Below are 20,708 nucleotides of genomic sequence, written 5' to 3'. Positions count from 1 at the left end.
TCTGGCTTTTTCACACAGTGGCTAAGTTAGTCGGCCACATATGATGTGTTCAGAAACACGATATGCTTATTTCTTATGGCCTTAATCATCTGGTCCATACTTTGAATGGGTGTAGCTCATTTTCTGTATAATAGTGTAAATCGTAATCGCACTAATGGCAGAATTTGGCCAAGTGAGCCTGGTATAACAAATGAAAAAAACAAGTCTGCAGATTCTGAAACTAAGAATTGCGATAACAATTCCAGCGCTTCAATCCAGCCTTAATGTGGTTTTATGATGCATACTAAAAACCGTTCAGAGTTTCAGTTTTCTGTTAAAAGTAAAATGTTAGCGTTGATTTAATCCTAACTAAATTCCCTCAATAACAGTTACTCGTTTCTGTATCTTCTTTATATTCCTCCTATCTAGACGTGGTTCCTTTGCGATTCAGGTTGTTTTGTTGACTGTATCCTCAAGGAGGAACCACCTCAGTGCATTAATTGTAAACGTAGAGGTAGGGATCGTAATCACTCGGTTAGGGATAATAAATGCCCTGAGTATCTTAAAGCTGTTGAGTTGACAGACCGAAGAACCAGACAGGAAAAATACAACGGTAATTGATTCAACAAGTGTTAACCTGCAATACAGCGAAATAAAAATTCTTCAAATTAATGGGCAGAGATCTCGCGCCGCGGCGGACGAGATTAGGAGAGCTGTTGATGATCTGGGGTTTGATATTGTATGCTTGCAAGAACCGTATTATTCTTCTCAGGTAGGGGGTTCAGCGTATAAAGTTATAGGATATCCAATTTCGGCAAGGATTATTGCCTCAAGTGACGATCGACCCAAGGCCGCCATAATTATCTTTAACAGTGAACTAATAATAACAACTATCTCAAATGAATGTTCTGCTACCACAGTTTGTATACTGGTTTCCTCCAGGGACCAGTCATTTTATCTAGTTTCCCAGTATTTTGCTCACTCGGAAGATATTCATCCAGCTTTACACAGACTTGACAGGGTATGTAGCAGATTTTCAGCTAACAACTTACTACAGCTGATCTGAACGCTAAGTCTACACTTGGAACAGCGGCTTTTCTTATGCTCGAGGTGAGCAGTTGGTTGATCTGATCTTGGATCATAATCTCTGTGTAAAGAACTTACTAATAAACCATATACATTCTCGACGACAAATGGTGAATCTAATATAGATGCTACTTTAACCCCCATTAATCTGGAGGTTTTTTTGGTAAATGGAAGAAGTTCATTAATATACAAGAGGATTTTTTTATTTATTTATTTATTAACACACATCTGTATATACATTCTCAAGATACATATTAATCTATTTATATACAAGATTTAATTCAAAAATTATAGACATACCCTTTCCGTACATTTGCTTGTGTGTGTCCTGATATGGAGGATTGCTCCTAGACATAAGCCCATCTCCACATATTACTCCTGTATTCAAGAAACTCTTCGACTGTCCTTAAGATGCTAAAGAAACACCGAAAACAGTGTTCGGTGTTTTTTCAATAATTCAATTTTTTTTATGCACGTATTTTCATACAAGTCCTGTATTAGCAATATTCGGCAGCAATGTGACAGTGAAACAACACGGATAAATCATGGAGAACGACTTAACAGTCAAGGCAAAGTTATGGATGGAATGCCAATTGGAAGTTTGTCCTTCCCACTTCCTTCGTCTAGTACAAGAAGATGTGGCTGCATGTGTTTGAGTCTAACCAGGGCTATGCAAAAGGGAGGAGAGGCTTACCTCCCCTCCCCTCCCCTCCCCCCAATTTTCTCACTCTGGTAGGGCACGGGCATGCCTCACTGCTTACAGGAGTCATCTACTCTATCGGCCCCTTACTTCCAAGATCTTGATGGAAGTCATTGTAGTGTCTGCAATGGAGTGTCTTCTTTGCCGATCTTTCTAGCTTCGTTTGTGCCGTCTGGGCGGGAGAGGACTCCTCGCTTATGTTGAGTGGGGTGTGCCGCTTGTCTGTCTTCCTTATGGCCTGGTAGAGTGCTGCTGTCTTTTGCTGGAAGTAATCTTTCAGGTCAGTCTCTCCATGGCTGACTTCGGGTAGTATTGGCGGCTCTTAGTCATCTTTGTCCTTGTCTTTCTCATGATATCCTCCAGCTCGGTGTTAGCCCAATCTATGACCCCCAAGGAGTATCTTAGCACTGGGACTGCATCGGTGTTTATTGCCTTAACTGTGTTCCCTCTGTTCAGCTTCGCTTTCAGCAGGCTTCTGAGTCTCTGGTGGTATTTTTCGGTCAGAAAGACCTTGATTTTCTTGTGCTGTAACTGCTGAGCCTGCATTATCTTCAGGTATTTGTAGGTCTCTCCCCTGTCATGGCTTTATTATTATTATTATTATTATTAGTAGTAGTAGTAGTAGTAGTAGTATTACTTTTTTCTACTTATGGGATTTTTTAAAACTCGTGAAAGGTACTGTGATCAAGTGCATGGGATGGTTGATGTTGATTGGTTGTTGTTGGGTTTTAGGAGCATCGGCGACTAAGGCCAAATTGCTCCGTGTATGTCTGTAAATTGCGTGTGTTCTGAAGTCAATTTTTTGGTTGCTGGACGGAAAACCCGAATTTCCGGGAGAAAAACCATGCTACTCTCACCTGAGACCGACTAACTGAGCGATTGTGAAAAAGACCCATAAAAATTCCACCCGTCATCGACGGGATTCGAACTCAAGTCTTTTCCACCCCTTGTAGGGAGGACGGCGATTCTACCAACTGTGCTGCCCACAAGGGCATGGCTGGTTGTGTTCATGTCATTCATGTACATCAGATGAGATAGAGAGAGAGAGAGAGAGAGAGAGAGAGGGTGTAGCGGTTCTTCCTTCCTTCTTTTAGGGCATATCCGTACTTTCTGTTGTTGAGCATTGTGGACAGTCGGTTGGGTGCTAGCCAGAACTACAGTGAGCTGAGACCATCTCCATGGAAGAATCCTCTTCTGATGGTGATCGGTCTGGTCCGGATGTTCACGGTGCTGGTTCTCATTTGGCAATATTTGTTTCTAGAAAGCGTTCAAATGCAGATTGACTTTGTGGATCTTCAATGCCTCTATCAGCCTATTATAGGGCACGGAGCCGAAGGCCTACGATGTATGGATTTTTGTCCTGTCCGTTTCTAATTGATAAAGAGGGTCCTGGCATTTAAAACTAGTAATTTGTAAATTATAGCATTTTTATTTTATTTAATTTTATCAGATCTTAGCTGATTTTACTATTTCATAAGTGTGTGTGTGTGTGTGTGTGTGTGTGTGTGTGTGTGTGTGTGTGTGTGTGTGTGTGTTAGATAATGTAATATATATCCCGTATTATTTTGTTTTTTTCGTAAAAGGCATACCTAGATAAATCTATGGAGAACGTGGAGTGGAGTTCGGGTAACATCATTCCTAGTCCATCAGACATTTACACCACCTCGCTATCGCCAAGTTTTATTATGTATGTATGTATATTTGGTCTTTGGTGGCCCCTAGACATTAACTAAATCCACCTAATTTTACTGTCTGTAAAACCAGTATAAAATTTTATGTTGTGTATAATGTGTGTGTTTATGTTGTATCGAGGCCATCTAGCCTCCAGACAGCAGCAGCCAGGGCAACTGCTGCCCAGCGTCCATCCCAAGGCACATGTAGTGCATAGGTCTACTACACTGCGTGTGCTAACAGCACAAAAATGGCGCACCCAATGGTAGAAGTGCTAGATCAAAGGGTGCCCACAATCCCGTTCCCAAGGTGTCCACTCCTGGAAGCCTGCCCTACAAAAAAAAAAAACTCAAGCGAGTTTGTTACCGAGTTTGTTGTTTCTTTTTGTAAAAGCCTTTCTACAAAATTCTTGTAAGGCCAAAAAGTAATCTGGAGTGAACAGAGTTTCAGACCCTCTACCAAAATTTGGTATCAAAGATCTTAATGTACATCATAAATGGAACAGTCATATAGTACATGATCCCACGTTTCCAGCATACCACAAATACAATATGGTTGTTCAACTAGTTATTTTTAATGAGCCATGACCAGTGATTACATAGAAAGTCTCCACGTAGGGATGAAACCACCCTTTTGATGAATCGTTGAAATTATAGCTTACTTTTGGAATAAGCAAGTACGTTGCCCTACCAGTTACATTGTTATCCATCTAACTTGCCACTGATCCACTAATTTCTTAATGATGTTTTTCTTTTACTTTTTAATTCCCACAGAGAGATTATTAGCAATGTCCATAAAAGAAATCTGTTTATCTTCACGCATAAAATAACAGAAAGCTTTAAAAGTTACTACTAGATTTAATGGAAGAGTCCCTGCAATGTAGGACATTAGTTGACACTGTTTTACACACCCGCAAGATAGTTAACAACATAATTCTCTGTATGGACAACAACTTCTGGCGAAATCTAACAACCCCTACCTGAGAATACCAGACAGAGGCTGCATAAGTCACTATAGGGATAAATATCATTTTATAATAAAGAGTAAGAGTTCTTTTATTGAAACCCCAATCTTTCTTAGTAATCCTCACAATGGAGGCCGTAACATCATAACTGTTTTGTTTGAAGATATTTTATGTTTATTCGTTGAAGCCCAGTCCACAAGATCTTCAACAATAAGTTCCAACCTACCCTCAATGATACGCCTGGACTTACCCTTCACACACAATATTAAATCGTCTGGAAAACAGAAAACTCCCTTTGCAACTACTGATCAAGGACCAGGTTCCAAAAAAACCCGTCCCAAAACTGACCCTTGTGGACATCCTCCATTAATATCCCTTTTAAAAGTAAGGTGTTGCGATCTTTCAATAATTTTACTTCCAGTAAGATAACTCTTTATAGTTAAGTATAATGACATAGGGCATGATGATGTTCTTAAAGAAAAGAGGACGCTTTGATGCCAAACTGTATCAAATGCCCCCTCAAAATCAATAAAGAGGGCTAATACATATTTATCGTTTGAATTTAAACTATAAGTAATCAAATCTTGAATAGCATCTTCAGTTGAACAATTTCTTTTAACTCCATACCGATACAGAAAAGCCAGTTTCATTTTCTGTAACAAATCTTCGAGCCTTAAGAACATTAGCCTCTCAAATATTTTGCCTAAGTTAGCCAATAAAGATATCTGTCTATATCCACGAGGATCAGTTGTTAGTTTACCAGACTTTTGTAACAACTTAAGCAGGGCAACCTTCCAAAAACTTGGAAAAGTTCCCTCTATTAAACATTTATTAAACATATTGACCAAAACCTCAGGAAAAATATCTACTAATTTAATGATACAATTGTTTTCAACCATGTCTATTCCTGGTGTTTTATTTACGTTAATTTTTGAACAAACATGTTGGACCTCTCTGATATTGAATAAATCAAACTCAAGGGAGTCCTTGATATTCTTTATTATCCATCCTAATGAACCCTTGCTGCTCTGTTTCTTTATGCTTGAACTTAATATAAGTTATTGGATAATTTGCTGCATATCAACACCCGTTTCACCAAGTCCAACACACAGGAGTTGCCACTTTCCAATTCTCACTAGAGGACCACACATTGTACTGGACATAGTAAGTCTGCTTTTTTACCAAATGCTTTAGTTTTTAATCTTTATTCTTGATTTAGTTTTTGTCTTTATATCCTTCGTTCTCTGTCTGGTCAATGATGATCAATATGTACTATGCATTATATAAATTCGAAATTTCTTAATTTCTATTATATATTTTATATAATCCTGAATTCTATTATTTGTTGTATAACCTCAAAATTTATTTTTCCATGGTGTATGTTGGTCATTACCGATACAGAGAACCCCCTTATCGTTGTTTTTCCTTTCAATTTAGGTGGTTGACCTCGTTAGAAGCAACCCAAATTGTAGGTATACAGCGATAAGTTTTTGTACATTATTCTTTGTGTATTTGTAACATCTTCACCTATGCGTTCTCCATAGATTTATCTAGGAATGTCTTTTACTATAATCTTCCCCATAAACTATACATATACTCTTCGAAGAGTAATATATATATATATTTCATTTTTATTGAAGTTTTGTTTAATTGCTTGTTACAAGAATGATTTATAATAATCATACAGTGGTGTGCAAAATTTAAGGACCAACACTATTTCTAAAGGTTATAACCACAAAATCCTTACGATCGCTGCTGAGATTCAGTCTCAGCAGCGATTCTGGACGTCAGCTAATCTGGCAAGAGGTTGGCACACGGTATCACCCCGCAAACATCACTGAAAGGGATCGATATAGCAGTCCAGGTGTTCTCGTCTGGGAAGGCGTTATCTTGTATGGACGTACACAACTCCAGATACTGGAAGGCGGTACTGTAACCGGTGCACGCTACTGTACTGAGGAAATCCTTCCCCATGTGCGTCTCTTCCGAGGTGCCATTGGACCAGAGTTCGTGTTTATGGATGATAACGCCACACCCCATCGCACTGCAGCTGTGATATGCTTTTGGAAAGTGAGAACATTGTTCGTATGGATTGGCCTGCCCGTTTTATCGATCTAAATCCCATCGAACACATGTGGGACGCTCTGGAAAGATGCCTAGCGGCACGTCCATACCCACCAAAAAATGTTCACCAGCTGTGTTGCCATTTTTGAATAAAGTTCCTGTGTACCGTTTTGTTTCCGTTGTAGTGTCGGTGTTGTTTCGTTCATCATTTCTGTACCTCATGAGATTCCTTTGGTATTCTTTCCCATACCAAGGCCACTCCTATGAGAAGCTACAGGTGAAAACCTGACTGGTCCTTAAATTTTGCACACCAGTGTATAATAATTTCCTCCATAAGTTGCATTTTTTTTTTTTTTTTTTGGAACATTGTATAGTGTGATCGGTTTGGAGATTCAGCCACCAATTTCCAGTTTTCTTCTTAGGTCTCTGCAGTTTTCTTGAACACAAATCGAAATGAAACTTAGCTTTCAATAATTATTCTGCACATCAGAAATGAATTTTTATTTTTTATTAAAAACAGAAACAAAGGAAACATATCGACCATTATTAACTGGAAAGAATGAATTTAAAATGGTTTCGCAGTACATGAAATGTGTATATAACAGCTTTCTAAACTTTTAAGCTTCGAGTATAACTGAAATTAATTTCAATTATAATCATATCTGATTGATTAAGTTCTTCTAAAAGATATTTGCGAACGGGTCAATTGCATAGATGAAACAGAAGAAAGCTACAACAACTGCCAACCATGTGAGCTGATTTATATAAGAAGTTTTTTTGCAAGCCATCGAATGACTGTGAAATGGACCCCGAAATCTTTTTTCCCAATTTAAAATTGCCTCACGTGCTCCAGGCCACTTGTGAGGACCTTGAAGACGGTAATGATAAGGAAAGAATGGTGCCGTAAGATAGGCCCAGGACAACTTTGGGTCTGTTAAAGCCAGCTGAAGCAAATTGGGTTTGGCCCCGATCAAACTGGCCATTGTATCCAAATATGAATTCCAATTGGACAGGATGCGGTGACGTCGGCTATCTATAAATGCCTTACTGTTTACTTCATTTGTCCTTTTCACATCTTTTAACATTTCACGTAGGGAGGGAAGCTTAAGTTTTCCATTCATCAAAAGGGCAGCCCAGCGCGATTGTATTTCGAACACAGGACACAAACCGCCAACGGTTTCAATCAACCCAATAATAGCGAGAGTAGGATGAGGCAATTTCGGAGGAAATATATATTTGTACAAACAAATTTGTTGACCGTTATTAACGTCTAAGACATCGTTAAGAAAAGGATACTTAATATCGTAACCTGTGCACAGGACTACAGAGTCAAACTCAGTAATGTCATTTTCTCCTTCAAACAACCCACCTTTCTCCTCGAGTTTCAGAATGCCTTTCTTTAAAATAATTGCTCCACATACAAGCCGAGATTGCAAAGTGTCTGTGACACACGGTATACCAGTGAGACCTCTATGACGGGGAGTTAAACCATAGAAGTCGTGATTTATGGAACCATAAAGTGATTTTTCAATGTTTGAGTTCACTACGCTTTGAGGCAGATGGTTGTTAATAAAAATTCTCCAGCGTGAAATGAAGTCGTAAGCTTTGCCATTGGGTAATAAGCGTGTCACGATCCAGCTACCTCTGCTAGTACTTAAATACACCTGAAAGAAAGAAGAAACCATCATTATTTTTTTTATTTATTAATTAACTAAAAGGAGGGGTTATGCTATTAGTTAAGAAACACATAAAATCCAAGGAAGTGAAGCCAGTCGACATCGCTGGACAGTGCAGTGTCGAGTCAGTTTAGTGTGACATAAGCATTGGGAGATAAAAATTGAGAGTAGGAGTGTGTTATAGGCCTAATGACTCTGATGAGTACAATAAGAAACTGTACAGGGAAATAGAGTGGGCCAGTAAATCAGAGAGTCTTATAATGGGAGATTTTAATTTCCCAGATATTGACTGGAATTTGGGGGCTGGTTACTCACGCACTAGCAGGGCTTTTGTGGATTTATTGGATGATTGTTTTCTAAATCAGCATGTTCGGGAGGCAACAAGAGGGAGCAATGCTAGAGGGATTTGATTATCAGTAGTGATTCTTCATGCATTAAAAATATGCAGGTAAATGAACCACTAGGTGGCAGTGATCACAGTTTGCTTAAGTGGGATTTACTCAAGGAGATAACTACCATCAGAGGTAAAAAGGAAGGGTTTTTGCTTTCGTAAAGGCGGCTAAGATGGTCTCAGACAGTATTTAAATTCTATACAGTGTGACCAACTGATGATGTTACCAACAGAAAATTCAAAATGGGAAGCATTCAAAGAACTTATCTTGGAAGCTAATAGGCTTTTCATACCAACTAAGAAATATTGTTCAAGGTTTAGGCCGAAGTGGATGTCAGATGAACTAATGAGACATATGGCAGAGAAGAAAAATGCATGGGATACATATAAATTAATGGGTGACATGGAAGCTTATGATAGATATAAGCTGGTCTGTAACCAAGTTACAAAGAAGGTTAGGCAGGCGAAGGCATATTACGAGAAATCTTTGGCAAAGGATGCAAAGAAAAATAGCAAAGAGTTCTTTACTTATGTAAACTCTAGAAGGAAGGGGATGAATCAGATTGGTCCACTTGATATCGATGGGTCAACTGTTGATGATCCTTCTCAGATAGCAAACAAACTGAATGAGTATTTTGCGTCTACATTCACACATGAAGAGTTATTTAGGGAGGAGAATGCCATAGCTGAAGTAAACACTGGCAGTGAGTTAGATGATCTTCTAATAATTGAGAGTAAAGTGGAGGAGAAATCGTTGAAGATAAATACAAGAAAGGCACCTGGGGTGGATGGGATCTATCCAGTTATATTAAAGGAGGCAGCAAAGGAAGTAAGCAAACCCTGAGCCATAACTATGAGAGCATCCTTGGACTCAGGGGAGGTGCCCACAGACTGGAGAGGTGCAAATGTAACCCCAATTCACAAAGGAGGATCAAAGGCTGACACAAGTAATTATAGACCTGTGAGTTTAACTTCTGTTCCAGGAAAATTAATGGAGGCACTGGTTAAAGAAGCACTGCAGGATCATCTTGACAAGAATTCAGTTATAGCTCAGACACAGCATGGTTTTGTTAAGGGAAGGTCTTGCCTGACCAATTTGATTGGATTATAGGTACTGAAGCCAATTTTTTATTTTTTGATAATCAGTATTCGTTTAGAGCAGAACTTTAGACGTATTACTAATTAAGAAGTACAGCAGAACTCAAAATAACCTTGCAAAGTGCTCGTTAATACATTTAAAAATAGCAGAAATGAACGAAGAAAGGTAAACTTTTAAAAATCAAAGCAAAATTAAAATGAACGTATTAACATAATAATGATACGGCTTCACCAGTCCAACCCATAAACCAAAACATACGAAATTAAATATAAAAAAGGGCAATAAAACCATCATTTTTGGGTTGCAATATGATCTCAGTAGTCAATGCCCCAAAGATCTCTAAAGGACAACAAGAACAACCTGAAAGCTACTGCATCCAGGATTCAACTTTGGGAGTAATGAATTTAATAAAATGAGATATTTTCCTCTTTAAATGTTATTCAATTGATTCGCTTAAAATTTGTGTCTATACTCCGGCACAACCACATCTGTCAGAGGAGTCTACAAATAGATATTTGAGTGACTATTATCATCAACCGTATTTCGCAATCACAGGAATTTGGTCAACAAGCACGCGTCTACTGTATTTTGGCATTCGGAACTCGTCCTTTTTCTTCTTTGCATCAATCGAACAGTTTTTGACAGGTCCCTTCTGCCGATCATTAGTAATGCAAGTGGAAGGAACCAGAGATATGTGTTTTTAATACGTAGGAGGTAATCCTCCCCCCCCCCGAGAAATGATCCTGCCTGGAGGGATTGCGTGTTATTTCTCTAAAAGGGTAACGTACCAAAGCCGTTAAGTCCTACAAACACCAGAAAATAAAGAGTTAAAAAAAACAACTTTATTTAATGACAATGGCAACTGACAAACCTTTTCGCATACATGACTAAGTTCCACTGCAACGTCCACTGCTGAGTTTCCCATTCCAATGACCGCAACAGTTTTGGCTTCGAAGCCCCTGCAGTGTTTCAAACTGTGTCCGTGCATCACTTTTCCTCGAAAACTTTTCATTCCAGGGATGTCTGGAATGTGGGGAAAAGAGTTGTGACCAATGCACACCATCACTCCATGGAAAATGTCTTCAGAAGTGCTCTTCTCTTTCGTATTCCTGACTGTCACAATCCACTTCCCAGTGACCTCGTAGTCGGGGGCTTTCACTACTTTCACAACTTCGTGGTTATATTTTATGTAGCTTATCAGACCAAAGTTTTTTGCGTACATCTCATAATACTGCAGGGCCTGTTTGTGGGGAAGAAAACAGGGGAAGCTCGCAGGTGGGGGGAAGTCGCTGAAGGCGCTCGACTCCTTGTTGCTATTCATGACCGTGGACTTCATCAAGGAGGGAACTCCGTCGATGTCATCGTCCCTGTATCTCCACACTCCACCACAGTTATCTGTCTTTTCAAAGCACACCACATCCATTTTTTCTTCTGTGCAAGCCTTAGTGGCTGTTAATCCAGAAACTCCTGCTCCGATCACAGCGATTTTCTTCCTCTTAGACATCATACCTGTAAGTAAAAATTAATCTTTGAATGGTTAAACATCTTCTTGAGATAAACTAAAATCGTATTAAAAATATCATTAACCATAAACTTCTGAAATCGGTTTACTAATTAATTTTGTGTAATGGCATGCTAAATAATCTTTAATTGATCCGTAGTCAATTATTTTGAGAAAATATCTGCAATAGATTTAGAGGATGATCCTCCTTCCCCCAGAAATGAATACAGGAATTTAACTGCAATGAATGACAATCTATCTCTTGAAGCCTTTTGGTTCAAAAGGCCTTGAAGCCTATTGGTTCAAAAGGCCTTGAAGCCTATTGGTTCATCTGCTTTTATTTCACCAGTAGCATCATATTTGCTAGCATCTTACAGAATAATTACATCATTTAACTTCAAAAAATATTTTTTTGAATTATTGATTTACTTCGATGATCCTCCAAATATTGATCGTCCATTTTCCAAATAATCCCTATTTTATGTAATCAACTTATAACGTATCCTTGAAAATCGTAACTGCTGCTTTGAATAATTTGTAATTTGTATGGATGGCAAAAAACGCTGGTACGCCATTCCAGTAATGTCGAAGATTTAACCTTAACTTTACCAAAAGATCCCTCCGTCTTTGCTTTGTACGACGTAGAAGCAGAAAAAAATTAATATAAAAGACAATTCACCACGTGAAATATTTACGTAGTTTATTGGTAAAAGGACCATCCCTCACATAGATTGTTAAAGCTAGATCTGTCCCATGATCAATAGTCTTCTCCTAACCCAAAATGCCCCAAGACAGATTTTCATTATAGAAATCCGAAACATAGCTAATTATATTTGTTATTCCGACTATTTTGGATTTAATTGTGTCATTTTGTCCTTTCATACCAAGAAACTAATTAAATATTCCATGTGGTAAAATGTCTTTTATTAATTTTCTGAGTAGTATTTACACTTTATGTTATTTTCAAGTTTAAGAAGGTAAAAAACACATGGTTTTCTGCTTTTCATTCACTGCATGGTAAGGGTGACCGGAATTTTATCCTTAGACCTCCCAGTAATCCCAAAATAACATACCAGCTATATGGTATCATATTCAAGGCGGTGGCAAGACACTTAGAGATAAACGAAAAGTCACAAACTTTCTTCCTTGTATCATTTGATACTGCTAATACTAACCACAGAGATTAAAATGAATGGAATTTTATCCTTATATAATTAAAAGAGGAAATAATAGCACCTACCAATTAAGAAAAGGAAAAATCCTTAGACCTCGTTAATTAATGTAAGAAATCTTTCCTGCAAAGCGACCGGTAATCAAAATGAAGTGATAAAATGCTATCTATTTAAATAACAGGTTTCTCGGGTTATTTTTGTTTTGCAAATGTATAATGGTTGGTCCTTGATTTTTTACAATTATAATAGTTAATGAGAAGGTTGGAAACACACAAAAAATGCTTTACTACAGCTACTGTCGAATTGGTGGATTTTGGCAAGTTTTTTCGAATACGTGTGGCGTGCAAGTGGGTGTGTATATAAGTTTAATAGTCGGTTTGTTTGTAATGGGATGAAAAATCGATGTATATGGGAAGAAATTGGTTGTTGTTGGGTTTTAGGAGCTCAGCGACGATGGTAATATTGCCCTGTGTATATCGTCTGTAAATTGAGTGTGTTCTGAGGTCGATTTTCTGTTTGCTGGATGAAAAACCCGACTTTCCGGGAAAAATACCATACGAGAATCGAATGTGTACTTAAATATGGGCAACGCCTTCTACAATAAAGCAAAGCAAGAAACAAAATTCAAGTAAAACACTTAAAAAGGCCAAATTTATAATAATCATTATTATTTTATTATTATTTACTCCTGTGCGAATGTTAATATTCATTTCTGGGTTTGTGCGTTGACACAGTTGGGCCTTTCTAAGTGGCCATTTTGATTTGCGTTTCCAACAGCGAGTATTATTAATCACTATTACTGCATTTATTTATCAACTTATAGAATATATCTTTACAGAGTTAAATAGAAGAATTTTCTTTTGGTAACTTTCTCCCAAAAACGAAATATTAAAATAATATTAAAGCGTAAACAAATCTATTGAATTATTCAACAATTCTACATGTAGTGGATGTTCTTAAAATACACACAGTAAACTATAGACTGTACAAGGTAATATTATTATAAACAGGTATTATAATGGCTGTTTCTATAAAAACAATTAATTGGAGGATGAGTATGTAAATAGATGGTAATCACACCATAGCTTTCATATAAGAGGACATCCTGGGACAAGAGTGTACGCACTGGAAGGATGATGTAGTTTGGATAGAGATTCAGAATAAGAATAAGAATTGATCATAAAATCAAAGGGAAGGGTCCAAGGAAAGCAGGCTCAACAGGAAATGCTTTCTAAAAAGAAATAGAAAGAAAACTTTTTATGGTTTACCATTGCCAATTTGAAAGCATCTGAGTGCCAAGGCCGTATGTGGCAAACAGATTTGCTTCATTTTCTCTGTCCAACTTTTAGGATTAAAATTAAGTACTTTTCATTTTTTTAAATTTAAGTAATTTTAAAGTCTTTTTGTATCTGAACATTGCTAGAAATTTTGTATCTGAACATTGCTAGAAAATAAGTAATATTTGCTATCAAGAATCTTGAAATCCACTACTGAACATAATAAGGCACGTTTGGGAGAGAGGAGAGGCAGCTGTCGCCTTTCGCCAGAAACAGCTTTCCTAAGTGTTGAGTTGCTTCAACTATTGGTAATGTAGATATGTGGACATGTACGTATCTAATGTAGGGCCGCTCCAGAACATTCGTTCAACTCCGCGATGATACTGAACTATAAAATGTCTACAAATGAGTATGTGTGTGATATTATAGTAATAGTAGTGCTACTACTAATGGCAAATGATGCAAGAAACCAAGCTTACACAGTTCGCCCATCCTTATCCTCCAGGAATTTGTCTAGTTCCTCCTTGAATTTATTCAACCCATCCACCTCCACAACAACAGATGAAGCCTGTTCCAACAATTAACCAGACGCTGGCTGAAGGCAAACTTCTGCATATCTCTCCTGAAACCTTCCTTGCTCAACCTGAATTTATGTTCCCTCGTGTGTGTAGTCTCGGCAAGTGGCAGAATGCCATTAACATTCAGCTTACTCAATCCATTCAAGGCGTTAAATACCTCAATCAGATCTCCGCGCAAGTGGCTAGTTTCTAAACGCTGCAATTTGCAGACCTTAAGCCTTTTTGCTGGATTTTTTGTGGACTTTCCACTCTATCTAATTAGGGGACCTATTTTATTACAACTACTTTTTTGTATTCACATATGCGAATTCTCTATCCGTGTTCTTTGCTGTTTTTGCTAATGTTTTCTCGTAATCAACTTTCGCTCATCTCCTCCTCGTCAGTGGATTTCGTACATATTCTCTTATAATGCTCTTACAAATCGAAATCCCGTGATTGTCTGCGACTATCCCATGCTTGCTTCTTTTTTTAAAACAAACTCTTAACCTCACCTGTTATACATTTTGGTATCTCACGTTAATGGAATTTTACCACTGGTATGATTACGTTTGTGATTTCCAGAATAAATCCCCTGAAAATTTCACACAGCTTATTTTTATCCAAGACCATATAGTAGTCACTCCATTAATCGCGTCCAAGAAGTATTTCATTCCATTATAGTCCCCCTCTATTGAAATCGAATCTTTCGCCTCTTCCTTGACTACATAGGTGCATTTAGGTATAATCCATTTTATGGCTGTCACTGTCTGCTATTATTCTCCCCTCTGTCAAGTTTTTGTTTTTGCTCCGTAGTTAGAACCAGATCTCGGAAATTAGAGCCCCTTGTACTCTTTGGCACAGGCTGGAATAAGTAGCAGTTATCTAGTTTTCTCAAAAACTGTTACCATATAATGTATTTCCTCGTATTCCTACACTGTCCTATCAATAGCATCAGGACATCTGCATATCTATGAATAACCTTTATTTACAAGAAAAATGGAAAAAAAATTTGGTTTATACTACGGTAGGTCAGAGGAGTTTACAATAAATCATGGCTACAATAGTTAATCGCATTTACAAGTCATGGGCTTGAACCATGGTCCACTCAAAGAGCGTGTGCTACTGCGCCCATGCTCCCGACCACTCGACTACGTCAGGCCTAATCGTGTGCTAGAACCTTTAGCCTCTATGATAGTCTTTAGCCTCTATAGCCTAAAAAAAATGGAGAAGCACTCTCCTCCAGTTTTTTTTAAATGTCCTCCTATATTTTCTGCCATTGGTCGTTCAAATTGGCGACCAGTTCAGCTCTGTTTTTTGAGCACACGACGATCTAATTTATCCCAGAGGTTCTCTATAGGATTGAGGCGAGGGCTCTGGGCTGGCCAGTCCAAGTTTCGACACTCATGTCCTGAAACCAGTCCGCCACAAAGCAATCAATATGACATGGAGCATTGTCCTGCTGATACAGGTATGGTCCCTACCTAATGTACTATCACAACATAGGCAACGCATTATCCAGGACGTCTAGACAGATTCATTATTCATGGTTCTGTCCAAAACAGCCAATGATCCCAGACCAAACCATAAAAAATAGCCTCAGACCATCACAAAAGTTCATTGTCGGGAGGTTGCAGTTCTGCAGGTAGCTTTCTCTGGGCAATCGCCATCCTAGGTACAACTGTCAGTCTTACAACCTTCAGGGAGTTTTAAATTAGAAGCAACATTCCCCATAACCTGTTCTTTTCTGTCTCTCTTTAACACACACAGTATTCACCGAAATGAAATTCACATGGTGTCTCTGAATGCCTCCAGGTCTAAATAAACACAACTACATCAGCATTAGTTGCTTTGATCAAAAGCTAAAATTCATTTCACTTGTTTACAATGCTGGTGGGCATTGCTGTATAGAAAAACCAAGTTTATTTTCAAGTTTATTTTTTTGATTTCATATTACAAAGTAATATGAAATCAAATACGAAACTGGTTTTAAGCTGATAAAGGATATTACATTTGGTAACACACGACTATTTTGAACAACGATTATTCATTATTGCTGCTCTAGACACCTTACTTGTTTTTAAATTCTATACAATTAAATAAATAAATCTAATCACAAATAAATCTAACCATAATACAGTCAACGCTTCGTATACTTTACAAAACTCACCTCTAATTCAGCTTAGTTTTACGCAAATATGTAAGAAAATAAAAATTTAATAACTAAAAACTTACTCCAGCCCTTTTCACTGTGGTTTATTATTCGATTATAGTCCAATCGAACCACTGGGGAATTTGAACGATGAACTTCCTGATTCCGTCCTTGCGCTGACTGCAACTGATCGAATAGATTAAACTTAAATGAGGAAATAAATGTTGGGAAATCGCCTAGTGATGACATTGATTTCCGTTGCTGAAAGCGATGCGTTTAAATAAAAATATCCCAAAAAGTTCATTTGGGAATACTTTTCTCTAAACCAAATAATAACCACTGATTACAAAATCCATAATTTAATAAATAGTTTTGAAGTTTGTGTGGAAACAGATTTAAAACTGTTTTTTGGTTTTTTTTTTCGATGACATTTCTTATATATTTGTACATACTTTCTTATAAATGTTCATACCTCAAATGCCTGGTTTTTATGAAAAATATCATTAACTTTATAACACTGCCTATCGAAGATGCACGAGCTTTTAGTGTCCGATCTCGAATAAGCAGATCTCAGAGACGGCGCCCAGTCAAATTCACATCGGAATCCATTTGAAAATGTCTGCGATATGTTGAAATGGCAATTTAGTTTCGCAGTTCGCTAGCAAACACAAACTATGGAGCTCAAATTATGACAAATATCCTGATGAAAGAATGTTCAAATCTGAAACTAGAGCGCCTAGTTCTAGTGGACCACGTGTATGGGCTGTAATTCGGCCCTTACTGGATATTGAATAAAGGTGTCTAATTTTTTAGCCAATGAGCGTAAGTGGTCCTCCACATACCGGGTGGAAAAGGCGCGAGTTCGAATGTCATCGTGGATGTGAGGAAGTTTTACGGTCTTTTTTCACAATGTGGCTGAGTTAGTAGGTCTCAGGCAAGACAAACTGACCACAAAAAACATGCGATTTACAGATTAAAGACCAACGGTTCATCGTAGATAATGAGCGCCATAAGCCTTATGGAATTCAAGTGGATGCCATGTTTAAAAAAACAGTTGATAACGTATTTTACTAGTCATAAGCGTAATGTTTTAAAGTCCAAGATAATGGATAAAATAATGGAAACACCTGTGATAAGAGTTACAGGCATGCACTAATATGGTTTTTGGCCATCCTTTGCTTTTAAAACAGCTTATATAATCTATGCGGATTAGATTCAAAATAAATTTTGAACTGTCTTAAGAGAAATATTGGACCATTCTTCATGGAGGAGCGTTTCCAGCTCTTTGAGTGATGAAGGTGGAGGAAATCTGCTTCTCACTCTCCTCTCCAAATACGCTCCCAGTGGCTCAATATTTAAATCTGGTGATTGTGGAACTAAACCTAAACATGGAAAATGCATAGCCTCAGTTTCATGCTCTTCAAACCAAGATTAGACACATCTATGTGTATTGGAGCATCATCATCTTGAAACAAAACATTATTTTTGGAAAGCAATGTTTGCCCCCCATGGGATGAACCTGGTCACTCAGAATATCAAGGTAATCAGTGGCAGAAATTCGCCCTTTGAGGGTGATGATACGACCCAATGAATACCAAAGTATTGCTACCCAAATCATCGTTGATCCTTCTCCGTGTTTGACGGTTGGCACTAGACAGTAAAGATAATGCGCTTCCTTTGGAATTCTGCAAACGCCAACCATTTCTGAAAAAATATGAATGTTGATTCGTCGGAAAATGTGTCGTTTTCAATCATCAAGTGTCCAATTTTTGTTCTTCTTAAGCCCATCAGTAACGAGTAGCTTGGCAATAGCGGTTCTGCCATAAATTTCAGCTTTATAAAATTCTTGCCGAACTGTTTTGCTAGAAACTAGGTGTCTGAGACTCCCATTAAGTCCTGCAGTTATTTTTGAAAGAGCAGTTTTGTGTTTTCAGGATAAAAGTCCTCTTCGGTGTTCGGCGGTCTCTTTCAGTGAGCTTCAATTTTCGCTACAAATCCTCCTATCAGATCTGTTTTTTCATACTTGGTGAATTACAGACATCAGTTTCGATACAGATATTCTGAATACATTGAACAGATCAGAATTTTATAATTTTAGTCACCGATTCCCTGCTAAACAGCACCAGCAATGCGAACTCTTTTGAATTCAGACAGGTCTGTCGTTTTCTTCACGTACCTTTTTATAAATAAACATCAGCTTTTCTCGTTTCCCCTCCTGTTTCGTACGTCCGTTTCCTGCTCTGTTTCGTTTTCCTGTCAAACACACTAGCATTAATCTGCTTAATCTTCCGTAGTTCTGCATGAAGGTCATCTTCAAACAATCGAGTTTTCAAATACATTTTTTAAAAAAAAAAATTCTGAATAAATAACTCGCAACAGTGCGCTGAGGGGCTGAAAGCTTTGTTGACATTCAAATGACATTGACTAGAGTTCACTGAAAGATAATGACCTCGAAATGGCTATTTCATTATAGTATACGTCACCGAGACATACTTCCGTAAGAGGCGCTTGTAAAGAGGCATTCTTTAACATATCGTGTATTGAGGCCACGAAAGAAGAGCAGAAGCTTGAACACGTGCTACAAGGAAAGGTAAGAAACCAATTGATGAAAAGCCATGTTTTTAATCGTAAGAATCGACGTTAGTGGTTGATGTTCAAGTATTTGTTAATCCAACTAGATCGCGTCATTTGAGTACTGCTTGAGATTTTGGCAAATTGATTCTGTTATTACTTCCCTCCAACGTTCTTTCTTTCTCTTTTTTTAAACTACTCGTGACAGTAGAATAACCAGGATTCAGTCTGTAGTAATGAAACAGAACCACCAAGTGAGATTCTGTTTGTTGTATAAATTCGATCCTTACCAACAAGTATGAAATCAAAAATTATACAAAATAATCCCGAGAATTTATTTTAATGTTATTTGGGTACTGCGTAATTTAATTTTAATATATGACAATGCTAGACCAAAAATTCAACTTTTTGGCTTGTCATATAAATAATAAATTTAGCGATATGGTTCTTGATATTTTGTGAAGTAAACTAATTCCATTCGTTTTGCAATCTTCACATTCTACTTTTCGTTTTATCGTAATCCCGTTAGAAAAAAAGTAGTGTGCAGATGGGCTGTGTGGTCAGAAGAAACCTGTATGATCTGTATCCTTCCACATTGCGCAGAAATGGCCTGAGCCGAATGCAGAATCTGAAACAATCAAATCTGATATTTACAGATCGCTGTGGACTTCTCGAGGGGAAAGGAAAGAAAATATTTATATAACAAATTCGTCTGAGGCTGTCTGCTTCCAAATTAAGAAAAATCAATCGACGCTTTAGCTGATATGAAGGCATTTAAATAAAATCATAAACTTGGTTTGATGATAAGCAGGAATTAATTGCGAAATCGTAGATTGGTCACTATCTGCGCATGTATATTATTCTACCACAATTCATACAGACTTGTCGAGGTACGTGTTTGATATCAAAGGTCACTGTTTATTCTAACAAGGCGATAACACACGTATCGGCATGAAACTTGGAGATGTGGACATATTTGCGCATGATGTAGGAGGCAATGGCAAAGTTCGCTGCTTAGAACCGCCTACAGCATTGATAGTAACGATGTTTTCTTTTACGTACCTAGGTCTGTTTGACTCGCATTGATAGGCTCTGGCAACTATTAAGGATTCACTGTATGGTAGGTAAATTCCAGCCTGCAATGGCGGCTCTAATAATTATTAATGGGGGCTGAAACTCTCACTGCATATTTTCTTTGGCTATCTGATTAACCGATAAGTTATGTATATTTATTTCAGTAGATGGAATGTATTTTCTTTCTTAGTAGGAAACTACAAAATGCGCAGCTTCGATAACATATTTAGTTAAGTATAAATATATTAGGAAGCCAGCGCAAAATTGAGTTAATACGTTAGTACAGGGTTGTCCAATTAAAAGGCAATGAAGTTTGAAATACAAGAAAATTTGTTGATGCAATTCTATGTTATTTAATGGCATAAATGGTCGAAATGCTTTGTTTCGGTCTTATTTAGTACAGGGTGAAGACGCTGAAAAAAATGTTCGAAATAAACATATTCTTCTCGGAAAAAAACCCACATTTCGCACTGCACTAATAAATGCTCTACTGCTCCACAAATACCACTGCTGCCACGATGAAAATTGCCTTATCTACTTGTCTAAAATTATCCTATTCAGTGGCATCATCTGCTCTGTTGTTACTTCGGTAATTGACCATTGGACTGCACGATAAATGGATAACCCTGTACAAGTGACCAATGTGAAGAAATAAAACAACCTCTGAACGTTTGTTCAGTTAATAACCAAACAGTGAACAAGAAAACGCGCAAAATTCATTGGAACAAAGTCCATATCACCAAAGAGAATCGAATTTTCAATTCAGAACCGCCAGAC

The 20,708-nt window shown here is 37.7% G+C and overlaps 1 protein-coding gene across 1 annotated transcript in view; it reads left to right on the top strand.

Annotated features, from left to right (window-relative positions):
* The window catches only part of LOC150077156 (flavin-containing monooxygenase 5-like), an 81,975-nt gene that overhangs the window by 44,605 nt on the left and 16,662 nt on the right, over positions 1 to 20,708 (top strand). The window lies entirely within an intron of this gene.

Source organism: Mastigoproctus giganteus, chromosome 12 (genome assembly GCF_048544385.1).
Source record: "Mastigoproctus giganteus isolate SK-2022 chromosome 12, ASM4854438v1, whole genome shotgun sequence".
Classification (NCBI taxonomy): Eukaryota; Metazoa; Arthropoda; class Arachnida; order Uropygi; family Thelyphonidae; genus Mastigoproctus; species Mastigoproctus giganteus.
This window is presented reverse-complemented; position numbering and strand designations above follow the sequence as displayed.